Below are 12,533 nucleotides of genomic sequence, written 5' to 3' on the forward strand. Positions count from 1 at the left end.
ACCAGGATGGCGAGGCCAATGTGACCGTTGAAATTAATTAAACCCCAGGAAGCCGTTCTGCATGGATGAGGACTTTGCAGACAAACAGTCAAGATTCGATTGCCTCCATGTGTATCTCTACCGGGGAATAAGGGAGCAGATTCCAATGAATGTCTACAAGCATTAACAATGTGTCATGGGCTTTTGCCTGCCAGGTATTTGGTTTCTTAGTTGCTTTCAAGTTACAGTTATTAAATGAGCCCTTATCTCTTTCAAGAGGTATTCCCAGCATTTCATGAAGTCTCTGTTAAAGCTAGGGAGTGGCTTCTATATGGAGAATTTGGGCTGTGCTATCGCAGTTGATAAATACTGAGTCTGCTGATTTCTTAATGCCAAATGAATTATAAATAAAACAAAACAACCCCAAATTAACGAATAGCACTTGAAAACTGATTTGCAAGTGAAACAGTTGTTGACTAGTAAAAAGTGTTACATATTTCACCACCAATCAGCCTATTGAAGTGTTTATTTTCTTAAAATGTGTTTATCATATTTCACGTAAACAATGTTCATTTTCCAGTGTTGTGATAGTCTGATCCACTTGGAGAATAAACATTTCCCACAAGAAAACCATATACTTTGAGACTATTAACTCTTCTTGAGCGTTACACTGCCATTTACGAAATGCTAATTAAATAATCAGCTGTTCCCACCTTCCCAAGGGCCACATTAGTGGTCTAAAATAATGAATATACTTCCTAAAGTGAACGATATCAGGTGGTTGGTTTAATCACCAAAAGGACCAGACCAAAATGGAAGAATTAATGAATATTCAGTGAAGAGAGACCTACTTAAAAAAAAATGCTGTTGGGAGACAGTTGTTTTAATTTATTTTGTGTCCACAACAAATTAAATTTGTCTTTCAGTGATTTAAACTGAACTACTAAAATTTTTATTTTGGAGAAAATTATTTTTACAATTCACTTTATTTTAGCCTGAAACATTCATATTAGATCTGTCCTAGTGAAGTGGCATCCCAATAATTTTATGTATTGGTTTAGACCATTCCTTTGATAAAACTGAAATCATTTCATGAGAGGGTTATTTAACAGGGTTATGAGCCATATCCAAAGACAGTTCCACAGCACAGGAGAAAACAAAAAGCAAAATAAAGGAATGGATAAGGAAAAAAAGCTTCACGTTGAGAAAACTGTTTGGAATAAAGCTTTCTACAAAATTATTCTAAGACTTTATTCTAATACCATCTAACAGGCCATGTAAAAACAGTTTAGTTTCACACTGCTATCCGTATGTGTGTGTGTATACATCAATATTTGATTCATATGATACACCTGACCAGTAGGTAAGTCACTGCCCAGTTCACAATTAATCCACGTTTTCCTTCCAGAAACATGTGGTCCCTTGATAAAGTCCCCCAATACTATTATACGTACATTTACTTTTCTCTAATGATGCATGGAAGGCAACTTGTAATTAACATTCAGAAAGAGTCTTCAAGTACTGAAGATTTCTTTGCATGTTAAAACTGCCTGTTCTTTACAACTTCTGACTACAGATGTCATTTCTGTATATAATCAGGTCTAGCAGCCTCTGCAGATGGCCATTTCAACTGCGGCACAAACCACATTTGAACATCTGTCCTATTTTATGAAACACATTGCTTTTACATGTTATTAATCCCAAGAATCATCAAATGATTTTAAAAAATACACAAAGTTATTTCACTCATTTTGCTGGAATAGATTTAAAAGTTTTTTTTTTAATCTCAGCAAGAGAAAAAGGAACCCTGAAAGAGTAACTAGAAGCAAGCTTAGGGAAGTCACAAGTAGTGGGGTAACTGAGGGACTTAGGAAGCAGACCCTCCCTATGGTACGTTTTATTGTTGCTTTGCAATCCCCTTCGTACACTTCAGACAGGGATTTCAAAATCAAGGTCAGAAACGCAGATTAATGATCAGGGATATTCTGGTCCTGATGAAACATCAGAGAAGGTGAAGTAGGTCAGCCAAGAAGATGAGGGACAGAAGAAGGTGCGCTCTCCCTTACACTGAGCATTCCTTTCGGTCTATGAAAGGCAGCTTTTACAGATAAACTCAATTGAGTGGACTGTTTTCATTTAAAAGTGGAAGGAGAGGAAGAACCAGTCAGTGACCACACTCTGGCTGGACATGCATAGACCACAATTAAAGGCCCAGGTGTGTTGACAATGACCTTTGATAGACTGAAGTAGGACTCAGGTAACTTCTTGGCTTTGCCTTTTGTACCTTTGGGGAATTCTAGGTAAGAAAAACCCTTCTCCAAGTATCCTTTTTAATAGTAGTGAGACGGCGGGGAACCTGATGCAGGATAGAAGGAAAACGTTCCTCGAGTCAAATTTCAGGACCTCAGAAAAGCTGCCCGAGGTTTTTATTCCTGAATTTTCCTTCAACTGAGCTTGAGATTATGAAAATCCACACCTCACCGCACTAGCTTCTGGGACCTGTTTTTATTAAGAGGGCTCTTGTTGAAAGACCACATACAACAAAAGCTTTCGAACCGGAACTAACAGACCTAAACTTCTCCCGTTTATCGATACTTGGTAAATTCATCTAGTGTGAAGATTTTCTTGTTAAAGGCAACTTAATTCAGGCTAAGATATCCATCTCTTACCTTCCATCCTTTCATAAATAATTTATCATTCAATTCTATATGTTTGCGTATGCTTTTATGCTTAATTTATGCCTTAATCATTATATTCACTTCTGGGCCATATTGTAATGTAATTTTTCTGTTGGTGAGTTTTCAAATGTACATCTGACAAAATATCTCCTAATAGGAACACTTTTAAAGTTTAAGTTTAATCAAGTATTTTTATGATTTCCTGGATTTAAGAATATTATTATAAAGGACTCATACCGGCCCTAGACCTAGTCAACATCTGCACACAGGATATCTAGGGTGTATGTAGTTTTAGACAAGTAATTTACAATATCATATTTAGTCTGATTAAAGAAAATTCAATTCCATTTTACTTAATAGGATGACTATTTCATTGTTGGCGGTGATGGTGCAGTTTATTTTAACCTACGGTGTGATTTTGCGACTACTTTATTATCCTTATAGGAAAGGATCCATTAGTTATATACACATGAGGAAGTCTCATCACTTCCAGGGGAATGCTTCTCTTAATGGGAATGCTCTCTTCATACAAACTCTCTCTCTCTCTCCATATATATAATAGTTTGTTTTTAAGTAATCTCTACACCCAATGTGAGGCTCAAACTTATAACCCTGAGATCATGAGTTACGAGTTCTACTGACTGAACCAGCCAGGTGCCCCTAAACTCTATAAAATTTAAATATCATGGGGCTTCAAATGTCCAGAATATTTACCTGAATGAGGCTAGGAAAGTTTTTTCATAGTCCCCAATAAATCTTAATATGTTTTTTAAAAACTTGAAAATTGTGTGAACCCACCAGGCATTGTGTCAACAGGTAAGAAAATCCCTTTAAAATCCACAAAGGATGTTAGCAGATGATTCATGCGGGAAGATCATACAAATCATACAAAAATAATTCAACTTGGCTTGGAATTAAATCAATGTGAATTAAAACGATGCCAACTCAATTCTGTGCCACTCATGTTAGGAAGGACAAAAGTAAAGATCATGTGCAATATCGTGGAGAACTGAGTAAGATGGGTATCCTGACTGAATTAAGAACTAAAAAAGAAATAAGATGACTTTATACAACAAAAGCTTAAACGCAACTTATGTTCTTGGAAATTACTGACAATGTTGATCATTATATTAATTGACTAATTTTAATATTATTGGTTAATAATAATTCTCCTCTAAGGAACCAATTCTAATAAAGTTAATCCATGATGCCGATGGGAGTAACTGGATGGCCCTCATAGCATATTTCTGTAGCAACACGGCAAGCACTTTATATGTCCACCAGAAGGGTTGAACGAAGTAGATGTGGGGGCCCAGCAGCGGTTCTCAAGCTTGATTTGCATAGAAAGCCACCATCACAAATATAGATCTCAGGCCCGACAGTGCTGGGTCAGGTCCCCCTGAGTCAGGGGCACTGTGTCTACGCTTTTATGAAGCTCCTCGGGGTCTGTATTGATGAGCACACATAGTTCGTATGGCTGAATGTCTTACGACCATTCAAAGTTTTTAACGACAAGAAAAAAGTGATTATGGTATAATAAATGAAAAAAAAAAGAAACAAATCTGTATATCCACTATGATTTTAATTTAAGAATAAAAAATATATCTAGAGAGAGAGAGACATTAATGGAAAAATACTGGGGAAAAAACACGACAAAAAGCTGTCTCTGGATGTAGGGAGTATGACTAGTTTGGATTGCATTTTGCTTTTTACGCTTCTGAACCCATCCAAAATTTTCTACAATAAGTGATACTTTAATAATCAGAAAATGCAAAAAAAAGCCTTCTCAATTATTTTATGATTTTATATTATTTTATAATCTAATGCCTAAAAGAATTGTTTTATGCAAACCAACATATACATTTTATTTTGGATCAAAAAGAAACCCCACAAAGAAATGAGGAAGAGGCAGAATTTGGGAACTGCTCTTAGGGACATCAGTAAAGCACTCATTGCTCCTGAAGATGTGGTTTGCTTTGGTCCACCTGGTTCTGCGTCTCTAGTCATGGGCTGGAGGACATGGGATGGTGTACTTGGCGTCTACAAATGTTCTGCCTTGTTTGAGGGGAACAGGTCAGGCACAGAAGTATGAGTAATGCATCAATTAGTGGGCCTCCCCTGTCAGACAGGATCTGCAGGAGGTTAAGAGAACTCTAAGTGGCCTGGAGAGAAGACTCTCTGTTTCACACGAATTTACATGGACAAGGTGAGCTCTTCCCCTTAGGCTCCATTAAATGAAATGTGATGGTGGGTAGACTTGAGTCCTGGGAAGTGGGCCATTAAAAAACAACAACAACAAAAAACCCCCGTATATACCTCTGTTTTTAGGAAAAGAATTCTCAGGGCTGGCAACTATGTTTTTCCCCAAACAAGCAGAAGAGGCCCTAAGAAAAAAGTCCTTTTCATTTTTTTGGTAGGAATTTTTAAAAAATGCAATTAAAAAAGTCTTTCATCCCACTACCTATTTACTGTATCCCTTTTTTGCATTTAAACTAAAATTCCAGACTGGAGAACTCATTTGATTTAAACTTTGTTATGTAGCAGATAAGTACATGCAGAAAAATTTCTAGGACCACTCTACTAAGAAAATAGTAATTTCATGAAAAATGAATAATAACCCACTCTGCACAGACTATTGGTTGTCTTATTTAAATGTTGGTGGCAATTCTCACTACTGTCATGAGGGCTGCACACAGGAAAGTCTACCCCAGTAGAGCAAGAGGAGAAGGGAAGGGAGGAGCATGGGATATATGGAGTTTTACTCGTGAGGTTTAATTAATGATATCCCCCCAAATAAAGGTGTTTGGAGGAAATAAGCCATGAAACCGAGGATTTAGAACCACCCCAGAATTTTGTATAAAGTCTATGAATAACTCACTGAGAAAGAACTAGTTTATCAGTCAAGAAAATAGAATAAGTAAATAAAAATCAATGGGCTGTCAAATGATAAGGAGGTGAGGGTCTGACCTTAAGGAAAGGCGTTTGCGTCCACAGTTCCACCTTGATCAGGTGTGTAAGCCCTGGAAGGATAACCAGTTCTCAGCATTATAAATGCTCCACTAAGTTTTCAATTTAACTTGCAGCTGTGCTATTAGTTTTCTTCCCCAATTATCCCTTCCAGTAAACAAGCACCGGGCTCTTTTTGCTTCATTGGATTTGTGCACTTCTTTCCAAAGACAGGATTTGGGCTAAATTGCTCTGCATCTATATGCAAATGTTGTTAGGAAAGATACTAAGTTTTAATTTCAGTTAGCTTACACAATGACAGGTAAGATTTGCATAAAAATGGCACTACCAATCAATAATTTGATATCAAAATTAGGAAGGAAAATTGTTTTCAGTGCAAAGACAACTCAGTCCCAACATGATGTATAATGAGCCTTTGAAAACCACTTCGATAAGGAAGGATTTATTGTCTTTGCTTTGGATTTTGGATGGCATATATGCAATTAATTTAGTGTATAGAGTCCTTTGCATTTCATACTCCAAGGGCGTCAAAGACAGCTAAGTAAATTGCGTAGATACTGGGTTAGGTTCCAGAAATCGTCTCTGAAGTGTGTGTTTTTTGAAGATTTTATTTATTTATGTGAGAGAGCAAGTGAGCACACGAGCGGGGAGGGGCAGAGGGAGAGAGAGAAGCAGACTCCCCGCTGCGCAGGGTGCCCGACACAGGGCTCCATTTCAGAGTCCTGGGATCAAGACCTGAGCCAAAGCAGATGCTGAGCCGGCTGAGCCACCAGGTGCCCCTGAAGTGTGTGTTCTTTGGAATTTGCCTGACTGATTGCTATTTGAGGCCTAGGTCTGAGGAATGTGATTCTTTGAAGAAATACTGTGATTTTTGTGAGGATGTTTGCTAGCAATTTAGAGCACCAGCTAGAGCTTGAGATAAATGAAAAATTTAATTATATTTTTAGGGTTAACCTTTCTTTAAAAAATGTAATCCTTACAAATATTTCATGCAGTTTGGTTTCATGATTTTGTCAATTTTAGGTCACAGAGTAGAATTTTCTGTCCTCTTCTGGGTCAGGAACCTTTTTCAGAAGCCTGTGAAAGTTGCGGGCAGACTGGCATCTGGAGTTTTGGGGATCCACAAAACTCGGAAAGGAAATCGTGAGCAGATAAAAAATATCTCTTCCAGATTTTAGTAACACTTATTTTAAAATTAATTAATGACCACTTTCAGGTATGTCTATTCAGGGAAGGGAAGGAGAACTATTTCTATGACCCATAGTTGCTCCAGAATTTTAATAGAGAGGAGGTTTTAAGACTGTGATTTGGCGACAAGGAACTTGCAAGGTCTGAGCCTCAATTTGTGGTCATTCTGCAAACACATCATGGGCAGGGTTTTTTTTTTAAATTTTTTAAAGTAGGTTCCACACCCACCGTGGAGCCCCATACAGGGCTTGAACTTACAACCCTGAAATCAAGAGGTGAACTGAGATCAAGAGTCAGATGCTTAACTGACTGAGCCACCCAGGCGCCCTATGTGCAGGGCTTCTTAAAACACTGCATGCTACACTAATGAAAATTAAAAATAAAAACTGCTCCAAGATACTTTTGGTTATCCTTACATAATATTGAGAAAATACCAATTATTCATATTAAATCACGTAAATTTTATTTGACTTGTGGTGGCCTTGGGGTGCTGTTTGAGATGATATGGGCTCAGGTCCGCACCCCAAGCCACCCTGTTTTCACAATCAGTTTCTGCAATGGATCATACAACGGGGGTCTTTGTCTCAAGACAGGACTGTCGCTACCTATAGACTGTGAAGTGCTTCCCGTTCGCTCTGAGTCTCACTTGTTAAGTGGTGTTTCTATGCTGAAGCACGAGTTCAGGGACAGGAGAGCTGTGGGGGTCAGCACTCACTGCGTGTGAGCTGTCGAGCAGCACTGGGTTTTTCTTTTTCTTTTTCTTTTTTTTTTTTTAAAGATTTTATTTATTTATTTGACAGAGATAGACAGCCAGCGAGAGAGGGAACACAGCAGGGGGAGTGGGAGAAGAAGAAGCAGGCTCATAGCGGAGGAGCCTGATGTGGGGCTCGATCCCATAACACCAGGATCACGCCCTGAGTCGAAGGCAAACGCTTAACTGCTGTGCCACCCAGGCGCCCCAGCACTGGGTTTTTCATGGAGATTTGCTGGGTGGCCCCTGCTCTGTCCCTGACTTTGAATTCCTTCTTCTCTTAGACCCCGCTCCTTATTCTCTTTATAGGATTTCCAGAATGTTCAACAACCGAGTTTCCTTTCTCCTTCCTTTGCTCATTGTTAAAAACTTCATCAATTGCTTTAAAGAACTAGAATCCTACCGTTTTTGAATCAAAATGGGGGTCAGAGGTTGTCTCAAACCTTCTCATCTGACAGTTGTGGTCACTAGGGTCTAAGGAAAGTTAGGTGCCTTGCTCACCAAGACCCAGCTGGGAAGGAGGTTATCTGCCTCCTGGTCCAGTGCTCTTTCCCACAGTACTAGGACCACTTTGCTTTCTGTGGGTCCCCTTCCCGGTGTAGCTAAACCAGGTACTCCTCCCTACCATGGCCCTCCAAGGGAGATCCCCCCGGCTCATCAGGCTTGCTGGGGGTGATGCCTTATTAAGCTCTGACTGATATATTCCCTGCAACTTCTGTCCCCTCTGGCTAAATACTTCTGGAGCTGAGATAAGACTTCAGAAGCATGTGGTCTTATCAGCTGAAACTGATCCTTCCTAAACATCCAAGAAAGAAGAACAGTAGATAATGTTCCTTAAAAAGCTGTACCAATAAACTTTATCCTGACTTGATTTGATTAGATGGTGACACTTGTTCTTTCCTAAGGTTGGAATAAAATGGTTCTATTTTTATATACACTGGGCTCCTAATGACTTAAGTTCGGATCTTTTAGGACAGGTAATGAGGAATCCCAAACGTGTTATCATAAAGAAGCGTCAGTATAATGGATCAGAAAATGTTTCACAGAAGAAGCAGAAAAGTAAACACAAATAATAACAAAGCCCAATCACAGACACTCAATCTCATCTTCCAATTTTCATTTCAACTCCTTTCCTACAGCCGAGTAGCCATTAAGAACTTTTTTTTCTGAAAAGATGTCTCTCGAATTTCTATGTTCATTTCTATTACACAGGTAACAGCTGAGTCAAAGCCTTTATCACCTGAGACAAGATCACTGACTCTCAATCTGTTCTCAGCTACCCAGAGTCAGAATGGCCATGCTTCTCTGCTTGTTTACACCGCTTTGCGGAAAACCTTCGGGGATTCATGACTGCCTCCAAGATACGACTCTATTCTAATTTTCCCGACATTCAAAGCTTCCTAACAATTCAGCTTATGTACACCTTTAAAGTATAATTTAATTACATTTGATTAAGCCAGGCTCTGTCCCAAGTTCTTCACATTCTCTTTGAGTCCTTCTTGAATCCACATGGCTGGTCAATGGCAAAGGCAGAATTGGAACCCGGGTCTTTCTACCACAGAAGCCCAGTCTCTTAACCACCCTAATTCCCCAAACAGACCTTCTCTGCCTTCTCCAGGCTAGATTCCCAAGAGTCCCAAAGATATTTTATTCACAATCCATTCCAGTCTCACGACAGAACTTTCACCAGAAATTTCTTTTTTTTCCCCCTTAGCTTTTCTAAAGTTCTTACTATTTTCCAATAATCACTCATGGACTTATTCATTCAACTAATATTTATCAACCAGTACATCTGAACCTTTTTTATGAGGTCTCTCCCAGATATTCTAGACTCTAGTAATTTCCTTCTTCTTTAAATTATCCATTGTCTGGAGCACTCCCATTTACTTGGAGTCATACATCACTTCACAGTGTCGCTATCTCTGTACGGTCTTTGCCCGTGGAGCACAGCGACTATGTTTTACGGTATCTTACACCATCCTCAGACCCCAGGAGCCATGCAGTAACTATGTGCAGACCTGGTATCTCCGCATTAACTGAAGGGGCTACTTTTCAAGCAGCTGATTAAAATGAAAGAATCCAGAGCTGGGCCATCAAAGGGAGTCCTTCGACCGTGCCACCTAGTGGATTTTGGGAAGACCTGCTATGGAGAGGGTTTTAAAGCAAAACAAAATAAAGCAAAGGGGTCCCAAACTGTCTATTAAATATCAGCAAGAGGGACATAAACAATTACTGACACTAGTTATTTTTATGAATAATGGCAAACAATTTTGTCCATCGTATAAACAAAATATCTAAGATGGTATTTCAGTGAGATTATAGATGGTCAAAATAAAGGGGTTACCAGCTCAGTTTGCCTAGCCGGGCAAGGAAAAAATACCAATTGATAAAATCAGATACAAGCTTGTTGAGTTTCAGGAGAAATCAGATACTTAAAACTAAATCCCAGATAATGTTATTTCTTACCATTTTGTTCTAACCTATTTAAGTGCAGCAAATAAAGCATGTCCCTTTTATAAAATTCTTCTGTTCCTAAATTTACTACTGAGAATAGTATAATTCAGTACATTAGAGAAATTAAGAATTACATTTGTCATCAACAGATATTAAAGGCTAAGTCTATGTCTGGTTTAACCTGATTAAGATTTATTGTATTGTGTATTTAAATATGCACTTAATTCACTGAATGTGTCTAGTAAATCTTTATCTACAAATACTTTAAATTTCTCACCAAATTCTTAAAAAGTTAAAGTTTCAATTTTTCTTTCATTCGGGGTGCCAGATTCTTTTGCAGAAGACTAGTAATTGGATAGAACTTAAAAGGTCTTTTACTTGCTAGTTTCATCTACCCTAACTTTTGGCTTGGGTTTCGGTGAGGTGGGAGAAGAGCATAAACAGAGAAAGAAACAGAGTGATAGAAACAGGTCTCCTAGAAGAAGGGATTCTAAGCTAATGGGAACCTGAAGGGAAGAAGCTGTGTGAACCTCTCCTAACTAGGAGCGCGGGGGGCTCTTCTGTTATTCTCTGAAAAGAACCAAACCCTACGAATTCTAAGTCCGTGTGTCTTTACAGCTTCTCAGTTCATGCCCTTTAAAGGGAAACACAAAGCTGCTTATCTTTGAGGGCAGCAGGGCTCACAACTGCATTTCAAAACGGAGATATGGTCTCTCATTTATTAAACAATTTCAATGGGAAAAAAACCCCAAAAGTGTAAATTCTGGAGACGGTTTCACCCCCCTTTGCTTCGAGTGGTGTTAACACTAGAACACAGCACAACACTAGAACCCTTCAGTTCCTCGCTCCTGGTCAGGAGCACGTGGGTACTTCTTAAGCTACCAGACTGAGCACTTCCACTCAATATGTTTCATATGCCTAATAAACTGAACGCAATTAATAGCAGATCGGTATTTTTCACTTTACAGAGTAACGAGACAAAGCCAAAAAACGAAAATGGTGTTTCATCTCACGTTCAGGTTACCTAACAGAACCAAGTCACTGCAGAACGACCACCAATTCTTCCCCTGAATGAGGTCACCATGAACTGTTTCGTAAAATCCAGGTCACACACAGATCTGTTTGATAGACCTCATGTCGGCGTGGACACCGAATTCTCTCCCAGACATGGTTCGCGGAACGACACTCTGAGGCTTCCCCTTCTGCGTGTGGCTGCCCAGGCGGTCATACACCTTGCATCTTAAAGTGCAGGACTGAACTATGTGCCTTCCACCAAGCAGGTCAGGGAGTGAGAACGGAAAAATCAGGTTCTGATTTCTGACCACAAAACACACGACCTGCTGGCAGCCCGGCGCTTGGGTTTGTGCTTGGCGGCCACTGCGGTAGCATCATCTACAAAAGTAGCGTCTGTTGGTACTAAAATCAGGTCCCCATCTCACACGCGTTCTCTCACCGACATTCCTGCTCCTAAGACAACAGTCTCCAACAAAAATATCCATCTGACGTGATTTTCCTTCATTAAAAAACCCTGACGATCCAACCTGAAGGCGATGCTAACACGCTTGTGACAGAACGCCCAGAACTGTTTCTGAAAGACGATGATGATGATTGGCAACAAACGGCCTGAATTCTCCTTCTTTCTGCACATTTCCCCTGCTTCCTAGGATTCCCTTCTTCTGGAGCCTCAAGCCTCCCTAATATCGACCCGAGTCCCACAAAACCTGGCCTCCTCGGACGACAGAGGATTGCTGCAGAAGGTCCCCACGCTGTCCCCTCATGCACCCCGACCCCGCCGGGTTCCACCTTTCTCCTAATGTCTCAAAATCTGGATGCTTTTAGGTTCTCTCACTTGTTTCTCGCCTGGGATTTCTCCCCCCGTAAGGACCAATGTGACACAGAACACCAAAAGCAGGGGAATACTGATGACTTGCAGGGTCAACAACACAGAAGGTGAGGGGTTAATTAACAACGGAAACCACTTGGGAGCGATGCCCGGGAAGGCTAAGCATGGAGAAATACCACTCCGGACAGTGTTAGCTCCCCTTCCTCATTCTCCCTTCTGGTTTTCATATGGAGCCTTAAACATATCATCACGTCTGTACAGCTGCACACCCAGAGTCTAGCCTGTGCATGTTCCAAATCACATATCATTTACATTGTATCAGCTGCTTCTTTTAATAAATTCTTTTTTAAATAAAAAAATTTCTTAAGAATAATATATTTTCTATAGAAACACTCTGGATTTTAATTTTAGTGTCTTTGTAACCCCATTACCCATTATGGTTTGATTATCAGTTACCATCCATATTCCACAGACAGAAATTAACAGCTGATGGCAATTTCTTAAGGCCTATGCAAGAGACTGACCCTCAGGGGAAGACTGGCACTGAGATTTAATGACGATGGAAAAACATAAACGCATTAGCATGTAACTGGTATTACTTGTGTGACGGTTTTTATTTTCCCTGCTATAACATTTGTAAGGGGATGTTCAAGTAACTATTAACGCACAGGTG

The 12,533-nt window shown here is 39.7% G+C and overlaps 1 protein-coding gene across 4 annotated transcripts in view; it reads right to left on the reverse strand.

Annotated features, from left to right (window-relative positions):
* The window catches only part of GRIA4 (glutamate ionotropic receptor AMPA type subunit 4), a 355,639-nt gene that overhangs the window by 12,835 nt on the left and 330,271 nt on the right, over window positions 1-12,533 (reverse strand). The window lies entirely within an intron of this gene.

The sequence above is a fragment of the Ursus maritimus genome, unplaced genomic scaffold (assembly GCF_017311325.1).
Source record: "Ursus maritimus isolate PB19 unplaced genomic scaffold, ASM1731132v1 scaffold_16, whole genome shotgun sequence".
Lineage (NCBI taxonomy): Eukaryota > Metazoa > Chordata > Mammalia > Carnivora > Ursidae > Ursus > Ursus maritimus.